We start from the raw sequence: 21,107 nt of genomic DNA on the forward strand, positions 1-21,107 counted from the left end.
TGAATTAAATTTCACATTTTACTCTATTAGCTACAATACATTTGAAAAACTGGTATGTTCCCTCTTTAATGCTTCGATTTACTTCTCTATGAGAAGATTTTTTACTTAAAATTCTTTTCTTAATTCTACTTATAATTTTTAAATTTCATCCATTTTTCTTCCCCTTTAAACAATAAATCTTAACATTTTGGGTACTCGGGAAACTTAGAAAAGCCAGACAGTCTAAAAGATAAAGTCTTAGCTGGCTTTAAAGACAGGAAATATTTAAAGCCTAATTAACTGGCCTGTTTCAAACACTCTAGTTAGAAAACCCAGGACTTATTTCAGGAATCTCACCTACTATTAGCATTGTATTGGACTTCCAAATTTCAATTACAATGCAAGGGAAAAAATGCTAGAGACAAAACTGTTTATATGCTTATGACTGCAATTATATTTTTTAAAATGCATATAAACAAGGCTTACAGGAAATACACCAAAATGTGTATTTCCTTCTTTATTCATTCCTATATTCTCCAATTTTCCACAATATGCATGTATTATTTTATAAATAGAAAAAAGTAAGTTTTCTTTAAGCAAAAGTTCTGTGATTTATTCAAAGATTAATTGTGAAGCTTCTAATTTAAATGGGATTGTTTAACTTTATTAGTAATGAAAAAAAATTATACTCATCCTGTCTTACACTAGTGAGTAAACATGCTTTTAAAAAAACAAACACCATTACGTAAAATCCAATTTAAGATCCATAGGGTAAATTAATCACTGTTTAAATTGCATGACACTATTCTATGATGGAGTTAAAAATAAATTTTATCGATAACTTTAATAAAGTTATATTAAATTAATTTTAATCAGTAAGCACACTTTTAAAAGTTTTTACTATAAACACTGAAACATTTAACGACAGTTATAGTTTGAAAAAATTGTTTTTGTACTTGATGCCCAGAAATTAAAAGTTGCCTTGAATTACAAAGCAGTTCTCTTTTTCATATTCCATCTACTTTGCTGCTTCTGCAATATTGGAAACATTAGAGAGTACTTTGTTCTTTGGTTTTCTTGCTTCTATTTAGTCTTATTAGGTCTTCACTGTCCTCATACCCCTTCTCCAAACCCTTCTCTTGATTCTAGTTTAAGAAATGTTTCCTTTTTTCTCTTTACCCACTTTCAGGCCAATTTTAAAATGTTTATTGTGTTGCCAATTAATAATGACTCCCCAAAGATATCTACAATCTCTAAGAAAGAGAAAGACATGGCCCAGTAAAAGGAAGAAATTAAAAAGTCAGAGGAGATACAGAATTTGGAACTAATCAAAGATGTTCAAACAAATCTCCAAAATCAATTCAAGGAGATGAAGGGAAAATATGCTAAAGAGATAAAGGATATTAAGAAGACACCGGGTAAGCACAAAGGAGAATATGAAAGAATGCAAAGAAAAATAACAGCACTTATGGGAATATGAAGCACAACAGATGAGATTAAAAATATGCTAGAGGCATACAACAGCAGATGTGAACAGGCAGAAGAAAGGGTCAGCAACCTAGAAGACAAGACATCCAAAATCAGACAAAACAGATAGAGAAAAGAATGGGAAAAATTGAGCAGGGTCTCAAGGAATTGAATGCAGCATGAAGCGCACAAACATATGTGTCACAGGTATCCCAGAAGGAGAACGGACAGGAAAAGGTGCAGAAAGAATATAGGAAAAAATAATGGCCAAAAACTTCCCAACTTGTATGAAAGACATATACATATCCAGGAAGTACAATGTACTCCAAACAGAATAAATGTGAACAGACCTATTCCAAGACACACACTAATCAGATTGTCAACTGCCAAAGATAAAGAGAGAATTCTGAAGACAGCAAAAGAAAGACGATCTATCACACACAAGGGGTGACCCGTAAGACTCTGCCAATTTCTGATCAGAAACAATGGAGGTGAGAAGGCAGTGGTATGATTATTTAAGATACTGAAAGAGAAAAACTGCCAGCCAAGAATTTTTTAATGCAATTTTGTTGAGATATATTCATATTCCAGATAATCAACCAAAGTGTACAAACAATGGTTCACAGTATCATCATATAATTGTTCATTCATCACCACAATTTTTGAGCATTTTCATTACTCCAAATAAATAAATAAGAATAAAAATAAAAATAAAAATGTACACCCAAAACATCCCATATCCCTTATGCCCCCTATAATTTATTTTTTTGTCTTTGTTTTCTTACTCATCTGTCCATACACTGGATAAAGGGAGTGTCAGTAGCAAGGTCTTCGCAATTACACAGTCACACCTTAGAAGCTTTACAGATACACAATCATCTCCAAGAATCAAGGCTACTGGATTACAGTTCAACAGTTTCAGGTATCTCCTTCTAGCTATTCCAATACACTAGAAACTACAAAGTGATATCCATATAATGCATAAGAATAACCTCCAGAATGACCTCTCAACTCTACTGGAAATCTCTCAGCCATTGATTTTGTTACATTTCTCTTCCCCCTTTTTGTCCAAGAAGGCTTTTTCAATCCCATGATGCCAGGGCCAGGCTCATCCCTGGGACTCATGTCCCACGTTACCAGGGAGACTTATACCCCTGGGAGTACCCACATAGTAGGGAGGGCAGTGAGTTTACCTGCAGAGTTGGCTTAGAGAGAGAGGCCACATCTGAGCAACAAGAGGTTCTCTGGGGGGTGACTCTTAGGCATACTTATATGTAGGCTTAGCTTGTCTTTTGCAGGAATACATTTCATAAGGGCAAGCCCCAAGATCTAGGGCTTGGCCAATTAAATTGGTAATCTCCAATGCTTGAGAGAATATCAGGAATTCCCCAGACGGGGAAGTATTTCCTGCCGTACAAGAAATACTAAAGGGAGTTCTGCAGGCTGAAAAGACAAGATAGGAGAGAGAGGTTTGGAGGAAAGTGTAGAAATGAAGATTATCAGAAAGTGTGACTGAAAGGGTAAAGAGACAAAAACAAGACATGACATATACAAGCCAAAGAATAAAATGGCTGAAGTATTGCCTTTACAGTAATAATATTGATTGTTAATGGATTAAACTCCTCATAAAAAGACACAGATTGGCAGAGTGGATAAAAAAAAAAATGATCCATTAATATGCTGTCTACAGGAGACTCACCTCAGACCCATGGATACAAATAGGTTGAAAGTGAAAGGCAGAAAAAAGATATTCCATGCAAACAGTAACCAAAAAAAAAGGCTGGGGGAGCTAAACTAACTGTTAAACAAAATAGACTTTAAATGCAAAAATGTTAAGAGATAAAGAAGGAGATTGTAGATTAATGAATGGGGCAATCCACCAAGAAGAAATAACAATCATAAATATTTATGCAGCTAACCAGGGTGCCCCAAAATACGTGAGGCAAAAACTGGCAAAACTGAAGGGAATAACAAGACGTCTCAACAGTTGGAAACTTCAATAACCACTCTCATCATTAGATAGAACAAGACAGAGGATAAATAAGAAAGCAGTGAACTTGAAAATATGATACATGAAATAAAACTAACAGACATATACAGATCACTGCACTCCAAAACAGCAGGATATCCATTATTCTCAAGTGCACATGGATCATTCTCAAGGATAGACCACATGCTGGGTCATAAAACAGGTGTCAATAAATTTAAAAAGACCGAAATTATACAAAGCACTTTCACTGATCATAATGGAATAAAGCTAGAGAAATGGAAAACTCAAAAATGTATGGAGGTTAAACAATCAGTGGATCAAAGAAGAAAATGCAAGAGACATCAATAAATATCTTGAGATAAATGAAAATGAGAACATACAGAAACTTACAGGATACAGCTAAGGCAGTGCTGAGAGGGTTATCTATAGCCCTAAACACCTACATTAAGAAGGAACAAAGAGCTAAAAATCAAAGACCTAACTGCACACCTGGAGGGACTAGAAAAAGAACAGTAATCTAACCCCAAAGCAAGCACAAGAAAACAAATAACAAAAATTAGAGCAGAAAGAAATGCAATTTAGAACAACAAAAAAAGCCAATAGAGAGAACTGACAAAACCAAAAGTTGTTTCTTTGAGATTAATAAAATTGACAAACACTTAGCTAGACTGACAAAGAAAAACTAAGATAATATTCAATTAAATAAATGAGAGGGGGGACATGACTACTGACCTAACAGAAATAAAAAAGATCATCAAAGGATACCATGAACGACTGTATGCCAACAAATTAGACAACTTGGATGAAATGGACAATTTCCTAGAAACACACAAACAACCTACACTGACCCTAGAGGAAACAGAACACTGCAACAAACCAACCACAAGTAAAGAGACTGAAGCAGTCATGGAAAACCTACCAACAAAGAAAAGCTCAGGACCAGATGTCTTCATAGGTGAATTCTACCAACCATCCCAAGAAGAATTAATACCAATTCTGTAAATGAGAAGTTAGGATTTAAGGAATGATTATGGTTACTGAATCACTAGATATTCCTTTTTACCTTCTGGTATATCAGAATAGACAGAGGGAAATACTTGAAATCTCTGAACTGTAATCCAGCTGCCTTAATCTCTGATAATGATTTTATAGCCTTTATCTTGTGCCCTTGTGATTGTGAAAACTTTGTGACTGACCCTCATTTATATCCATTTTATCTGGTTTTTCAACTTGAGAGTCTTATGATCACTAAAAACAGCCCCTAATGTTATTAATTAAGGGCCTTGGGTTAGCCGAGAACTAACCTACCCCAATTCCAAAGTTATCCTGATAAATGAAGCTGGATCAAAACAAAATGGGCCCGCCTAACATGCACAGTAGCTTAGACTTTAACCTATAAGTGACCTATACTGTATTATAATACTAAAAATCACACCCATTATATTATGGCTACCATTTTTTTTTTTACATATATTCTGTGACTAAGCATGCAATCAATCTGTGCATGCTCAATAATCAGATCACCTCTAATTACATCATCTAGAGCCACTGTGCTTATTATCCTAAAACTTGCCCATCTTTTGATACTACAAAAACTATCAGAATTATTGCAGTTCATGGAGACAGATGTAATTTTGTTTTAATTCAGTTTTATTGAGATATATTCACTTACCATACAACCATTCTCATGGTGTATAATCAACTGTTCACAGCACCATCATATAGCTGTGCATTCATCACCCCAATCTATTTTCGAACATTTCATGGAGACCGATTTTTAAACCAATAGGCCATCTGATCTCCTGCTTCACACCTAGCAATAAACTTTCTCTCTTTGAAACCCCAGTGTCTCAGGAACTGGTCATTTGAGCACATCGGACAGAATACTTATCACCTTTGTCTGGTATCAATTTTGTTCCAACTCTTCCAAAAACCTGAAGAGGAGGGAACATTACCTAACTCATTCTATAAGGCCAATATCACCCTAATATCAAAGCCAGATAAAGATAGCACAAGAAAAGAAAGTTACAGACCAATCTCTCTCTAATGAATATAGACGCAAAAATCCTCAACAAAATATTGGCAAATTGAATCAAAGACCATATTAAAAGAATTATACACCCACCATGATCATGTGGGTTTTACTCCAGGTATGCAAGGGTGGTTCAACACAAGAAAATCAATTAACAAATAGAAGGGAAAAAATTCACATGATTATATTGTTTGATACAGAAAATGCATTTGACAAAATCCAGTATCCTTGATAAAAGCACTTCAAAAGATAGGAATACAAGGAAACATCCTCAACATGATAAAGGGCATATATAAAAAACCCACAACTAACACCGTACTCAATAGTGAAAGACTGAAAGCTTTCCCTCTAAGACTGGGAACAAGACAAAGATGCCTACTGTCACCAGTTATTCAACATTGTGCTATAAGTTCTAACTAGAGCAACTAGACAAGAAAAAGAAATAAAAGGCATCTAAATTGAAAAGGAAGAAGTAAAACTTCCACTATTTGCAGATGACGTGATTCTGTATTTATAATGCCCCCCAAAATCTACAACAAAGCTACCAGGGCTAATAAATGTATTTAGCAAAATGGTGGGATACAAGATCAACACACAAAAATCAGTAATGTTCCCTGGTGACATGGGACACAACTCCCAGGAATGAGCCTGGTGCTGGAATCAAGGGATTGAAAATGCCTTGATTCCCCAAAAGGGGGAAAAGAAAGGTAGCCAAATAATAAGGTTACAATGGCTAAGAGATTTCAAATAGAGTCGAGAGGCTATCCTGGAGGTTACTCTTATGCAAGCTCCAGCTAGATATCCCAAATGGTCAAAGTATGCAGTAGTTCCGAAATATCTAGGTCCCTATTTAAGACTCTATAAAAAGTTTCACTCACTAAGTTTATTTTTTAGAAACTTAAATCTACCAGAGCGCTCCTATGCTAGACAAGTCCTAAAATCCAGAGACAAAAACCTCTTTAAAAACATCCACCAGATGCAGCTTCCTTTCCCATATAATGTGAACACCCCTTAATATGAACAAGTTAGGGTGGTTACTGCCTAGACACCCCTGAAGATCAAGAAAGTGATTAAACGAGAAAAAGGGGTAGCAACAGACAAGACAGAATTTAACAAAGAATTATGAATACTGAATCTTTATAAAATATATATACATACATTGTTTTTTTTTAGACACTAGGGTATTAGAATAGCTAGAAGGAAATAAATGAAATGGTGGAACTGTAACCCATAACATTCTTTGAAATTATCTATATAACTAACTATTAGATCATACTTTGAAAGTTATCACTTTTCTGTATATATATTATATACCACAATAAGGAAATAACTGAGTGGAACTGTAACCCATAACATTCTTTGAAATTTGCTCTCTACTTGTTAAACTGTACTTTGAAAATTATCACTGTTCTGTAAATGTTAAATTTCACAATAAAAAAATGTATTAAAAATAAATAAGTACAGCTATATGGAAAAACAACAGAACAGTAGTGTTTCTACACGCTAGTAATGAGCAATCTGAGGCAACCAAGAAAAAAATTCCATTTACAACAGAAACTAAAAGAACCAAATACCAAGGAATAAAATTAATCAAGGACATAAAAGACCTGTGTTCAGAAAACTACAAAGCATTGCTAACACAAATCAAAGACTTACATAAATGGAAAGACATTCCATGTTCGTGGATTGGAAGACTAAATATTGTTAAGATGTCAATTCTACTCAAATTGATTTACAGAATCAATGCAATCCCAATCAAAATTCCAATGGCCTACTTTGAAGAAATAGAAAAGCCAATTATGAAATTTATTTGGAAGGGTAAGGGGCCCCCTGAATAGCTAAAAACATCTTGAAAAAGAACAAAGTCGGAGAACTCACATTTCCTGATTTTAAAGCCTATTATAAAGCTACAGTGGTCAAAACAGCATGGTACTGGCATAAAGATAAGACATACTGATCAATGGAATTGAGAGTTCAGAAATAAACCTGCTCACTTATTGGTCAATTCATTTTTTTTAAAATTTCAAAGTATGGTTTTATTAATGCACTTTAAGACAACTGCCATTTGTATGCCACCTGTTTCTGGAAGAAATACTGCCAATTATAAATAATCACAGGAAAATTTTCATTAGACAGTGTATGGGGGGGAGTATCATTTATGCCATACTGCAACTACAAACTCATGTCTGGAGTTTACAAACAACACTGAGAAAAAATATTTTCTTCTAAAATTTTCTTTAAGGCAGATCTTTTTAGCATTGTGTGTGTTACTAATATGGTAAGTGTAGTTTTAGCAAATTTAACTGTTTTAGTTTCTCAGTGACAATAATACATGTGGGTCAGGAACAGGCAACAAAATTTGTTCTGTAGTCCCTCTACCTGGCCACTATTTTAAAAACATACACACACACACACACACACATATATATATATATATACATATATATATATATATATATATACACACACACACATATATATAAAACTATCAAAAACACATTTTAACAGACCTCACAGCTCATTAAAGCTTCAGTTTACTGTCATTCATATGAAAGTTTTCTAATATGGAATGTTCATTTAAAAAGAATTCCACACTGGCATTCCAGTGTTTTATATCAGAAATGCAGAAGTCCTGCCTCAATACAACGTCAGGCATTTTACCTCTGTTAATTCATGTTTTTCTTTCAAGGGTTCCCTAATTTTATTTTTGGATAATCCTTTTGTATGTTTCACTTATTTCTCTTAGTATATTTTCAGGTAAGGCAGGTTGATATCTGTATAAATAACCATATGGGCAAAGATGATAAACAAGGTATTCTAATTCTTTTGAAGGTCAACATAATGATAAGAAACTGCAAGATAAGAACTGCATTCGCAACCCTCTACAGGAGAATAATAGTTATGATTCCAGTATCAAAAAGTTTTGGGTAGATAACCTTTGATTAAGTGGTGTTTTGTTCCAAAGAGACGAAAATTTCTTTTCCAGTCATATCTCTGGAAACTCCCTGTGGTGGATTGAAGTTGTATGTACCCCAGAAAAGGTCATGTTCTTTTAATCCATTCCTGTGAGTGTAGATCTATTGTGGGTAGGACCTTTTGATTAGGTTATTTTAATTCAGAGGTGAACTGCCTCATTCAAGGTGGGCCTTAATCCTCTTACTCTGGAGTCCTTTATAAGAGCAGATGCTCACAGAAGAAGCCCCAGATGAAGAAGCCAGACTGAAGCAATGAAACCAAGAGAGAAGGACCAGCAGATGTTGCCACGTACCTTGCTATCTGACAGAGGAGCTCAAGCTCACTGGTAAACGGTCTTCAGAGAAAGTTATCGTTCTGTTGATGCCTTAATTGGGACATTTTTCACGGCCTAAGAATTGTAAGCTCGTAAGCCAATAAATCCCCATTGTTAAAAGCCAGCCAATTTCTGGTACACTGCATTCCAGCAGCTTTAGCAAACCAAAACAATCCTGTGTCTACATTTATAATTTCCATGCATCTCCACAGAACAAAGTCTTTGTTGGAGGAACTATCTGTACATTTGTCCATTTTAAATGTAGCAACAAATCTCTTCAAGGCTGCCTTGCTCAATACAGATCTTGCTCCTCCACTCATGTAACCGTGCTTTATACAGGGCTTAAATCCTCTCCCAAAGTAAATGGGTTTTTCAGGGTCACATTTTGAAAGAAGCCATCTCAAACTGTCTAGTATGACATATGTACCATCATCTGCTTTCATAAACCAACTAGCATCTTCTAAATAATGGTCATAAACATACCGAAAGGCTTTAACTGTTTTCCAGTATAGCTGGTCTCTGCCTTCTTTGGTTTTTGATCCCACAGTAGGGAGTCTTTATTTTCTTTTGAATTCATAAACAAAACTTGACTACAACATTGGGCTCACATAGCTTTGACACGTTCAGCCTTTTTCTCTAGATTTTGAGAGCCTATTATAATCCAGCAAAGAATTTTAATCTTCTAAGTTTTTCAGCGATGTCTGTGTCCTCATATTTCTGTTGACTGGCATCTGCACTGAAATTCATCTGTCCTTCTAGATGATTCTGTTTGTTATTATCTGAATGTCCAGCCTGAAGCTCATTATGAAGAATATTAGGCTGGGTATAACTTTGTTCTTCCAACAAAATACCAAATAGTTGAGAACATTAAAAAAAAAAAAAAAAAAAAATCTGACTGCTGAAACAGAGGAAGACAAAAAAATTCAGTCCAGATTTAGAAGTATTTCCCAAAAGTGTATTTCTGACATCAGCAGCAGCTCCCTCTTGCCCCTGGGGGGCAGAGAGGAAGATGACACAGAGCCTGTGACTGTCCCTCCTCTTGGTGGCTGCAGAAGTGACTCAGGGCCGCTAGCCAGGGCCACCTGTTGCTGCCTAGATCATTCCTGGGCAGCAGTGGCAGCTAAGACAGCCTCAACTGATTTTTTACAAGGCTGCCAAGTCCATTCAACTGAAACAGAACAGTCTCTTCAATAAATGGTGACTGGATATCCATATCCAAAAGAATGAAAGAGGACTCCTATCTCACACCTTATAAAAAAGTAACTCAAAATGGATCAATGACCTAAATATAAGAGCCAGGACCATAAAACTCCTAGAAAAAAATGTAGGGAAGTATCTTCAAGATCTTGTGGCAGGCAGTGGTTTCTTAGACTTTACACCCAAAGCACAAGCAACAAAAGAAAAAAAGAGATAAATGAACTCTTAGAAATTGAAGACTTTAGGGTTTCAAAGGACTTTGTTAAAAAGGTGAAAAGGCAACCTACTCAATGGGAGAAAATATTTGGAAACCACATTATTTGATAAGAGTTTAGTATCTGTGATGGTTAGGTTCATGTGTCAACTTGGCCAGGTGATCCAGGTGTCTGGTCAAGCAATCACTGGCCTGTTAGGCCATTTGTGGCTGGTTAATAAACCAGAAGGCTGATGATTTATTAAATCATCAGTCAACTGACTGCATCTGTGACTGATTACATCAAGGAAGGGAGTATGTTTCATAATGAGAATTCAATCAGCTGGATTTAATCCAATCAGTTGAAGCCTTTTATGGGAGAAGAGAGAGAACTTTCACTTCTTCAGCCAGCCAGCCAGCCTCTCCTGGGAAACTGATTGAAGACCCTCATCAGAGTGCCAGCTCGCAGCTTACCCTATGGAATTTCTCTTCAGCCAGCCAGCCTCTCTTGGGGGGTTCACAGAATACCTTCATCAGAGTTGCCTGCTCACAGCTTGCTTTACAGAATTTGGACTCGTGCATACTGCCCTACAGAATTTGGACTCAGGCATCTCCACAGCTGTGTGAGACTCTTCTATAAATCTCATATTTACAGATCTCTCCTATCGGTTCTGTTTTCCTACAGAACCCTTACTAATACAATATCCAAAATATATAAAGAAATCCTACAACTCAACAAGAGTTGACCAAAGACTTGAATAGACATCTTTCCAAAGAGGAAATACAAATGGCTAAAAAAAAAGCACATAAAAAGATGCTCAATATCAGTAGCTATTAGGGAAATGCAAATCAAAACCACAATGAGATATCATTTCACAACTACTAGAATGGCCACTATTAAACAAGAGAAAAATACAAGTGTTGGAGAGGATGTGGAGTGCGCTGGTTTGAATCTATTATGTCCCCCACAAAAGCCATGTTCTTTAATGCAATCCTGTGGGGCAGACTTATTAGTCTTTTGATTAGGGTAGAACCTTTTGATTAGGTTGTTTCCATGTGGATGTGACCTACCCAACTGTAGGTGAGACCTTTTGAACAGATCGTATCCATGGAGGTGTGATCCCACCCAAACCGGTGGGTCTTAATTAGATCACTGGGGTCTTTTAAAGGAGTTCACAGAGACAAGGAACTCAGAGAAGCTGAGAAAGACATTTTGGAGAGAAGCTAATAGCCGACACAGACCCAGATGTTTGGAGATGCTGGGAGATATAGACAGAAGGACATTTAGAGATACTAAACTAAGAGATGAAGCCTAGAGTTTGCTTTGGAAAAGCTAAGAGAGGACCCCCAGATGCTTAGAGAGAAACTCCCTGGGAGAACAAGTAAGGATGCACAGAAGCTGAGAGAGAAGCTAAGAGACATTTTGGAGAAAGCCATTTTGAAACCAAAACCCAGGAGCAAAAGACCAGCAGACACCAGGCATGTGCCTTCCCAGCTGACAAAGGTGTTCTAGACACCACTGGACTTTCTTCAGTGAAGGTATGCTTGTTGATGCCTTAGTTTGGGCACTTTTATGGCCTTAGAACTGTAAATATGTAACCTAATAAATCCTCTTTATGAAAGTCAATCCATTTCTGGTATTTTGCATAACAGCAGCTTTAGCAAACCTGAACACGGAGAAATAGAAAGACTTATTCACTGCTGGTGGGAATGTAAAATGGTACAGCCACTGTGGAGGACAATTTGGCAGTTTCTCAGGAAACTAAGTATATAACTGCCACATGATCTGGCAATCCCACTACTAGGTATGTACTCAGAAGAACTGAAAGCAGGGATGCAAACAGAGATTTTCACACCAGTGTTCATAGTGGCATTATTCTCAATTGCCAAAAGATGAAAACCATCCAAGTGTCCATCAACTGATGAATAGATAAACAAAATGTGGTATAGGCATAAGACAGAATACTATGTTCGTAAGAAGAAATGGAAGTCCTGATGCATGTGACAACATGGATGAACTTTAAGGACATTATGTTGTGTGAAATAAGCCAGACACAAAAGGGCAAATATTGTATGATCTCACTAATAGGAACTAAAACAATGAGCAAACTCACGAAGTTAATATCTAGAATATGTTACCAGAAGACAGAATGAAGGTTGAGAATGGGGAGCTGATGCTTAATTTGTGCAGAATTTTTAATAATATTGATTGTAAATGTTTGGAAATGGATAAAAGTGATGGTAGCACATTACTGTGAGTGTAATTAACAGTGCTGAATCATGTGTGTGTGATTGTGGTTGAAAGGGGAAGTTTAGGATCATATATGTCACTAGAAGGAAAGCTAGAGGATGAAACATGGGACTGTATAACATAGTGAACCCTGTTGTGGATGATGAAGATAGTTAATAGTACAAATACAAGAATGTTCTTCCATGAACTAGAACAAATGTATGTCACCATTACCAGGTATTAATAATAGTGTGGTATATGGGAAAAAATACACCTAATGCAACCTATGGATATAGTTTATGGTATTATAATATTCTTCCATCAACTGTAACAAAGCTACTACACCAATGTTAAGTGTCAATAATGGGTTTTTTCTTTCAGGTCCAATGAAAATGTTTAAAAATCAATTGTGGTGATGAAAGCACAACTCTGTGATTATACTGAGAGCCACTGGTTGTACATACTGGATGGATTATAAGGTGTGTGAATAAAACTTTAAAAAACAAAAAAAAAAATAGTTTAGTGTCACTGATTAAAAAGTACATGAAGGTCAGTGGGAAGAATTAGGTTGAAAGATAGGTATGGTCTATGCTTTGAAAAGCCTTGTCAACCATGTTAAGGAATTTTGCAAAGAGCCAGTGAGGTTCCAGATATGTGGTGAACGCACCTACTGAGACTTCAGATGACTCCAACCCCCACCACCATCTGAATACAAAACAATGAGAAACCTCAAGAAAGAAATGCCAAGCTGAGTCCAGGCAATGCAAAGAACCATGAAAGATGATAATAAATTGTTGTTTTAAGCCTCTATGTTTTGGGGTGGTTTGTTTGGTAGCTACAGATAATTGGAATGGAATCAATCACTGCAGTGTAACAAAATCAACTACAAAATCTTTGCCACACGTGGAATATGACCCCCGGGGAGGAATGTAGACCCGGCATCATGGGATGGAGAACATCTTCTTGACCAAAAGGGGGATATGAAAGGAAATGAAATAAGCTTCAGTGGCAGAGAGATTCCAAAAGGAGCCGAGACGTTACTCTGGTGGGCCCTCTTATGCACAATATAGACAACCCTTTTTAGGTTCTAATGAATTGGGGTAGCTGGTGGTAGATACCTGAAACTATCAAACTACAACCCAGAACCCATGAATCTCGAAGACAATTGTATAAAAATGTGGCTTATGAGGGGGGACAGTGGGATTGGGGGGGCCATGGGGATCACACTCCCCTTTGTCTAGTTTGTGGATGGATGAGTGGTAAGGTGGGGAAAGGAAACAAACAAACAAACAGACAGACAAGGGCGCCCAGTGTTCTTTTTTACTTTAGTTGCTCTTTTTCACTTTAATTATCATTCTGGTTATTTCTGTGTGTGTGGTAATGAGGGTGTCGGGGATTGATTCTGGTGATGAATGTACAACTATGTAATGGTACTGTGAACAATTGAATGTACGATTTGTTTTGTATGACTGCATGGTATGTGAATATATCTCAATAAAATGAATATCAAAAAAAAAAAACTTTGCCACAATTCCCATTAAGAGATCAGGCCTATTTCCTCTCCCCTTGAATCTGAGCCAACCAGGGAATTCTCTGACCAATAGAGTACAGCAGAAGTGATACTGGGCCAGCTTGGATTACTATCTTTCAAGAGGATTGACAGTTTCCACTTTGTCTCTTTGAACACTGAGCAACTATGTAGGAAGTCTAACAACTCTGCTAGAAAGACCACATGGAGAGGTTCTGAGGCTATATGAAGAGGGAAAAGAGCCAGTGAGGTTCCAGATATGTAGTAAATGCACCATTCTATATGCCCAGTCCTACTGAGACTTCAGATGTCTCCAACCCCTACCCTCATCTGACTACAAAACAATGAGAACCCTAGTATGTGAGGCTGGACCCATGAGACCAGCCTGGCTGCCACCTGAATATCACCAAGTAACCCCATCAAAACCACATGGAGGGGCAAGATGGAGGCATAGAGAGGAGTGGAAGCTAAGCAGCTCCCCCTGGAACAACTACAAAAAACCAGAAACAACTAGTAAACAATCCAGAATAACTGCGGGGGGACAAACGAGACCGTCCATTCATCATACACCAACCTGAATTGGGAGGAATGCCCGAGAACACAGCATAAAATCTGTAAGTAAAACCTGCGGATCCAAGTCATGAGACCCCCTCCCCCACAGCCCGAGCTGCAAAGCCTCGTGGTGCCAGAGAGAAGCTCTCTCCCAGCAAGCGAATATAGCTCAGCTGAGCTCCAACTGGGGTTTTAAGTAGCAAGTGTGAACTGCTCACTACAGGTACGAATACCCAAAAAACAGACGGAGGCTTGGGGTGATGACTGACCTTGGAGAGCCGGAGGGTCGCCTTGGACTAGGTCTGAAGGGGACTATCTGTTTCTTTTTCGGCTCAGTGGAGAAAGCCCATCATTTTCAGTTTCCAGGACTGTGACTCAGAGAAGGGTGGAGACAGCACAAGCAGAGAGAGAGAGAACATTGAAATGCTAATGACCTCCCCCTAGGGGGTCTATATTCTCTAAGAGGAAAGGGGTGGGGCCCTTTCCATTCAGAACCAGACCCCAGAGCCTGGGGGAACACAGCCATACCTCCTCACACCAGTCAAGAATTATAGGCTAACAGGCATCACCTGCTGGGCAGAAAAGCACAGTGACCTGAGGCATCACAGGGTGGAGCAATTTTCTAAGACACACCCACAGGGAAATCAGATACTGAATATTTCTTCCCTCTGGGACCTGAGCCTGTTCTGGTCTGGGAAAACCTGATTTGGATAACCAAGGAAACCATGCCTAGACAACAGAAACTTACAACCTACACTAAGAAAAACAAAAGTTATGGCCCAGGCAAAGGAACAAACGTACCCTTCAACTGAGATACAGCAATTTAAACAACTAATGCTAAATCAATTCAAAAAGTTTAGAGAAGATACTGCAAAAGAGATAGAGGCTGTAAAGGAAGCACTGGGCATGTATACGGCAGAAATCAAAAGTTCAAAAAAACAACTAGTAGAATCTATGGAAATGAAAGGCACAACACAAGAGATAAAAGACACAGTGGAAACATACAACAGCAGATCTCAAGAGGCAGAAGAAAACACTCAGGAACTGGAGAACAAAACACCTGAAAGCCTACACACAAAGGAGCAGATGGAGAAAAGAATGAAAAAATATGAGCAACATCTCCGGGAACTCAAGGATGAAACAAAGTACAATAATGTACGTATCACTGGTGTCCCAGAAGGAGAAGAGAAGGGAAAAGGGGAAGAAGCAATAATAGATGAAATCATTCATGAAAATTTCCCATCTCTTATAAAAGAGATAAAATTACAGATCCAAGAAGCACAGCATACTCCAAACAGAAGAGATATGAATAGGCCTACGCCAAGACACTTAATAATCAGATTATCAAATGTCAAAGACAAAGAGAGAATCCTGAAAGCAGCAAGAGAAAAGCGATCCATTATATACAAAGGAAGTTTAATAAGACTATGTGCGGATCTCTCAGCAGAAACCATGGAGGCAAGAAGGAAGTGGTGTGAGATATTTAAGTTACTGAAAGAGAAAAACCACCAACCAAGAATCCTATATCCAGCAAAGCTGTCCTTCAAATATGAGGGAGAGCTCAAAATATTTTCTGACAAACAGACAATGAGAGACTTTGTGAACAAGACTCCTGCCCTACAGGAAATACTAAAGGGAGCACTACAGAGGGACAGAAGACAGGAGTGCATGGTTTGGAACACAATTTTGAGAAATGGTAGCACAACAATATAAGCACACTGAACAAAGATAACTATGAATACGGTTGAGAGAGGAAGGTGGAGAGCATGTGAGACACCAGAAGAAAGGAGGAAAGATAAAGACTGGGACTGTAACTTGGTGAAATCTAGAGTATTCAACAATTGAGATAAAATGTACAAATATGTTCTTTTACGAGGGAGAACAAGCAAATGTCAACCTTGCAAGGTGTTAAAAATGGGGAGGCATTGGGGGAGGGATGCAATCAACATAAACTAGAGACTGTAACTAATAGAATCATTGTATTATGCTTCCTTTAATGTAACAAAGGTGATATACCAAGGTAAATGCAGATAAGGCGGGAATAGGGGAGGCATGTTAGACACTTGACATTGGTGGTATTGTCTGATTCTTTATTCTACTCTGATTTAAGGTTATTTTTCCTTTTGCTGCTTCCTAGATGTCATTTTTTTTCCTCTTTCTTTTGCCTCTCTACCTTCTTTGACTCTCCCTCCTGCCTTGTGGAAGAAATGTAGATACCCTTATATAGATAGTGGTGAAGGTGGCGAACACATAAATATATGACCATACAGAGAACCAATGATTATTTACTTAGGATGGAATGTATGGTGAGTGAACAAAACCATATTAAAAAAAAAAATCGGTTGATGACAAAACCTCACGGGCAATATACTGAGTGAAATAAACCAGACACATAAGGACAATTATTGCAGGGTCTCACTGATAGGAACTAATTATAATATGTAAACTCACAGACATGAAATATAAGGTACCAAGATATAGGACAAGGCTTAAGAATGGGGAGTGGTTGCTTAGTATGAGCAGAATGTTCAACTAGGATGAACTTAAATGTTTGGAAATGACCAGGGGTGTTGGTAGCAAGATGTGAGAATAATTAACAGTGACAAATGGTGTGTGAATGAGGTGGAAAGGGGAAGCTCAGAGTCATATATGTCACCAGAAGGAAAGTTGGAGGTCAAAAGATGGGAATGTATAAAACTGAATCCTATGGTGGGCAATGTCCATGATCAACTGTACAAATACTAGAAATCGCTTCCATGAACCAGAACAAATGTATGACAATACACTTAGAAATTAATAATAGAGGGGCATATAGGGAAGAAATATATACCTATTTCAAAGTATATACTACAGTCAGTAGTATTTCAACATTTTTTCGTAAACAGTAACAAATGTACTATACCAATACTACGAGTCAACAATTGAGGGGGGTTGGTGAGGGAGGATTCGAGTTTCCTTTTCTTTTTTTCTTTTTTCATCTTTCACTTTATTTCTTGTCTGGAGTAATGAAAAGTTTCTAAAAATTGAACAAAATTAAACAAAAATTAAGTGTGGTGATGGATGCATAGCTGTATGAGGGTACCCAGGGGCAAGTGACTGTACACTTTGGATCTTTGGATAATTGTATGCTATCTGAACAATCTCAATAAAAATGAAAAAAAAAAAAAAAAAAAAAAAAACCACATAGAGAAGCCAAGTTCAGTTCACCATGGGGTTGTTTGGGAAAACCCAGGAGAAGCTGCCAAAAGAGCCAATCAATGAATGGTCACTGAAGATAAGAAAGGAAATAAGAGTAGTTGACAGACAAAAAAGAGATCCCAAGGGAAGAAGAAAAAGTGAAATGCTCTGTGAAAGATGCTGCCAAGAAAGGCCAGAAGGATGTCTGCATGGTCCTGGTCAAGAAGATGATCTGGTTGAGGAAGGCCGTGAGCAAGCTCTGTGCCTCCAGAGCACATATGAACTCTGTGCTCATGGTGTTGAAAAACCAGCTCGTGGTTCTGTGAGTGGCTGGCTCCCTGCAGAAGAGCACAGAAGTGATGAAAGCCATGCAGAGTCTTGTGAAGATCCCAGAAATCCAGGCCATCATGCAGGAGCTCTCCAAAGAGATGATGAAGGTTGGCATCATAGAAGAGATGTTGGAGGACACTTTTGAAAGCACGGACAATCAGGGGGAAATGGAAGAAGAGGCAGAAATGGAAATCGACAAGACTCTGTTTGAAATTACAGCAGGGGCTTTGGGAAAAGCACCCAGCAAGGTGACCAATGCCTTTCCAGAGCCGGAGCCCCAAGGGGTGATGGCCGCCTCCAAAGATGAGGAGGAGGCGGCGGCCCTGGAGGCCATGCAGTCCCAGTCTGGCCAAGCTCCACAGCAAGGTGCCGCCTGGCAAGCCCTTGCTCTGCCCCTGGCCACCCTCCAGGCGCACACGCACTCCTGCAGCCGCTGCCGTCTTGTGTGTCTCTTCTCGCACTACACCTCTGCCACGAGGCATCGCAACTGGGGAAGGTTCTTTGCTCACATCTGTCCACTCCCTGCAGAGGTTTGGAGGCTGTCGTAAATCTCAAAGGGAATGTTACTGTAAGAGGTGGTATAATTAAATGCATCCATTTCAGGGGTATAAACAAGTTATCTTATTGGGAGGAGGGCAAAGAATTCTGTCTTCTCAGAAGGTATTTCTGAGAACAGAGTTGATTGCCTAAATGTGGAAGACTATACATTTTTTTTGTCTGGAAAACACTATGTAAGAGCATTTTAATAAATTTCTGCTTTAACAAAAAAAAACAAAAACAAAAACAAAAAAAACCACATGGAGTATAATTGTGCCTAAGAGTCTCCCCTGAGTACCTCTTTTGTTGCTCAGATGTGGCCACCTCTCTCTAGCCAAGCCAACTCAATAGATGAACTCACTGCCCTGTCCCCTACGAGGGACCTGACTCCCAGGGGTGTAAATCTCCCTGGCAACGCAGGATATGACTCCCAGGGATAGATACGGACCTGGCATCACAGGATTGAGAACATCTTCTTGACCAAAAGGGGATATGAAATAAAATGAAATAAAGTTTCACTGGCTGAGAGATTTCTAACAGAGTTGAGATGTCACTCTGGTGGACATTCTTATGCACTATATAAATAACCCTTTTTAGGATTTAATGTATTAGAATAGCTAGAAGTAAATACCTGAAACTATCAAACTCCAACCCAGTAGCCTTGACTCTTAAAGACAACTGCATAACAATGTAGCTTATAATGGGTGACAGTGTGATTGTGAAAACTTTGTGGATCACACACCCTTTATCCACTATATGGATGGATGAGTAGAAAAATGGGGACAAAAACTAAATGAAAAATAGGGTGGGATGTGGGGGATGATTTGGGAGTTCCTTTCTACTTTTATTTTTTATTCCTATTTTTACTCTTTCTGGTAAAAGGAAAATGTTCAAAAATAGATTGGGGTGATGAATACATAACTATACGATGGTACTATGAACAGCTGATTGTACACCATGGATGACTGTTGTACGGTATGTGAATATATCTCAATAAAACTGAATTAAAAAAAAAAAAATGGAGCAGAAAAATCAGCCAGTCATGCTTTGTTCAATTTCCTAACCTACAAAGTCGTGAAATAAAATAAAATGCTTGTTATTTTAAGCTACAAAATTTTGGGGTTATTCAGAAATAGATAACGGGGACAAGGAGTTTACACAAATTTATATATCATTACAAATAATGAATTCTGAATATAAGTTGTAAAGCAGAAAAATGTTAATCTAAATTACTGATAAGAAAATATTTTTCAATCAACCATTCTAAAGGAAACACTGAATTACTTTTCTATTCTCTTTCTGAAAAACATTACAAAACTATTTATCATATAAAGAGGAGACCCAAGAATAAGCTACTAAAAAAAGCAGGAAAAAAGTATTACAGAGTTATGTCAGGCAGTTAATAAAAAACATATCATAGAGAAACTAAGATGGCGGCTAGGTGAGACAGGGCAAAAAAACACCTCCGTGAAAAACACTAGATAAAAATCAGAAAGTGACCCCGAATACCGGTTACAGCGATGCGCCAGCTGGACAAGGTCTGCTAGTTCCACAGAGGTCGTATACTTGGTGAAACCAGGAGTCTGCATTCTGAAACGAGTGAGTAAGCTGGCTGGAAGACCTGCAGCCACGCAGCGGTCTGGGGAAGCCAGGGTTTGGCATTTGGAGACAGACTGGCTCTTTTAAAAAAAAAAGGGAAAAACCCAGGAGTGGCTGCAGCTGCGACAGTGGGAACCACGCAGTAAAACACAGCAAGAGGGGGCTGGGCCAGCCTCTCAGTGTCTGGCCTGGAAGACAGCCCGCTGCAGATACCCTTGGGGCCGGGGGAATGGAGGGGAGAGCCGGAAGCAGAAAGAAACCCCACGGCTAGCAGCTGGCTCCCCGGAGGGCTGGATAAACTCCTGCCTGGGGCCATGCCCACAGCCCAGAGCCCCGCCAGTTGTCCTGCAGCTGGGAAGGAGGAACTGTGCGAGGAGGAGGGGGTTGAGATGCCCCATTTGGCCATCTTTGCATCAGGCTGAAAGCGCCCCGGCACGGCCCGGTGGCCCGGGGCTTCCCTTGAGGGACGGCGCGCACTGGTGACATAGCACGGCATTCCCTCGGCAGAGGTCCTGGAGAATCGCGGCTGGGCAGGTGGACCTGCTCGGAGAACCCAGGGACAATATGCCAAGTCTGGTGGTTTGTGGGACAGCGCGAGAGAGGGTCTGGGGCTGAAATGAAATGAAGGCTTAGACTCTTGTGGCGGCCTTGAATCTCCAGGAACCTGGGGGATTTGAATATTAAAGCTGTCCTTCCTCCCTGGCCACCGATATACATGCCCCACATTCAGGGCGGACAGCTCCAGCAACACACCCACACTGAGTTCTCCAACTGAACCCCACAAGAATCATTTCCCCACACACCACGGGAACAAGGTTGAGAACTGACTTGAGGGGTACAGGTGACTCACAGATGCCATCTGCTGGTTAGTTAAAGTGTATGCCACCAAACTGTGTTTCTGAAAAATTAGATAGGTATTTTTTTTTTTCAACTTGAAAGAACCCTACCAAGCAAAGCAAATGCCAAGAGGCCAAAAACAACAGAAAATCTTAATGCATATGATAAAA

The 21,107-nt window shown here is 38.7% G+C and overlaps 1 protein-coding gene and 2 pseudogenes across 2 annotated transcripts in view; 1 reads left to right on the forward strand and 2 right to left on the reverse strand.

The window, feature by feature from the left end:
- SNX6 (sorting nexin 6) overlaps positions 1-21,107 on the reverse strand; it is a 92,291-nt gene that overhangs the window by 48,803 nt on the left and 22,381 nt on the right. The window lies entirely within an intron of this gene.
- On the reverse strand, positions 8,544-10,729 carry LOC119530934 (annotated as a pseudogene).
- Positions 17,666-18,512, forward strand: LOC119530935 (annotated as a pseudogene).

The sequence above is a fragment of the Choloepus didactylus genome, chromosome 4 (assembly GCF_015220235.1).
Source record: "Choloepus didactylus isolate mChoDid1 chromosome 4, mChoDid1.pri, whole genome shotgun sequence".
NCBI classification, from domain to species: domain Eukaryota; kingdom Metazoa; phylum Chordata; class Mammalia; order Pilosa; family Megalonychidae; genus Choloepus; species Choloepus didactylus.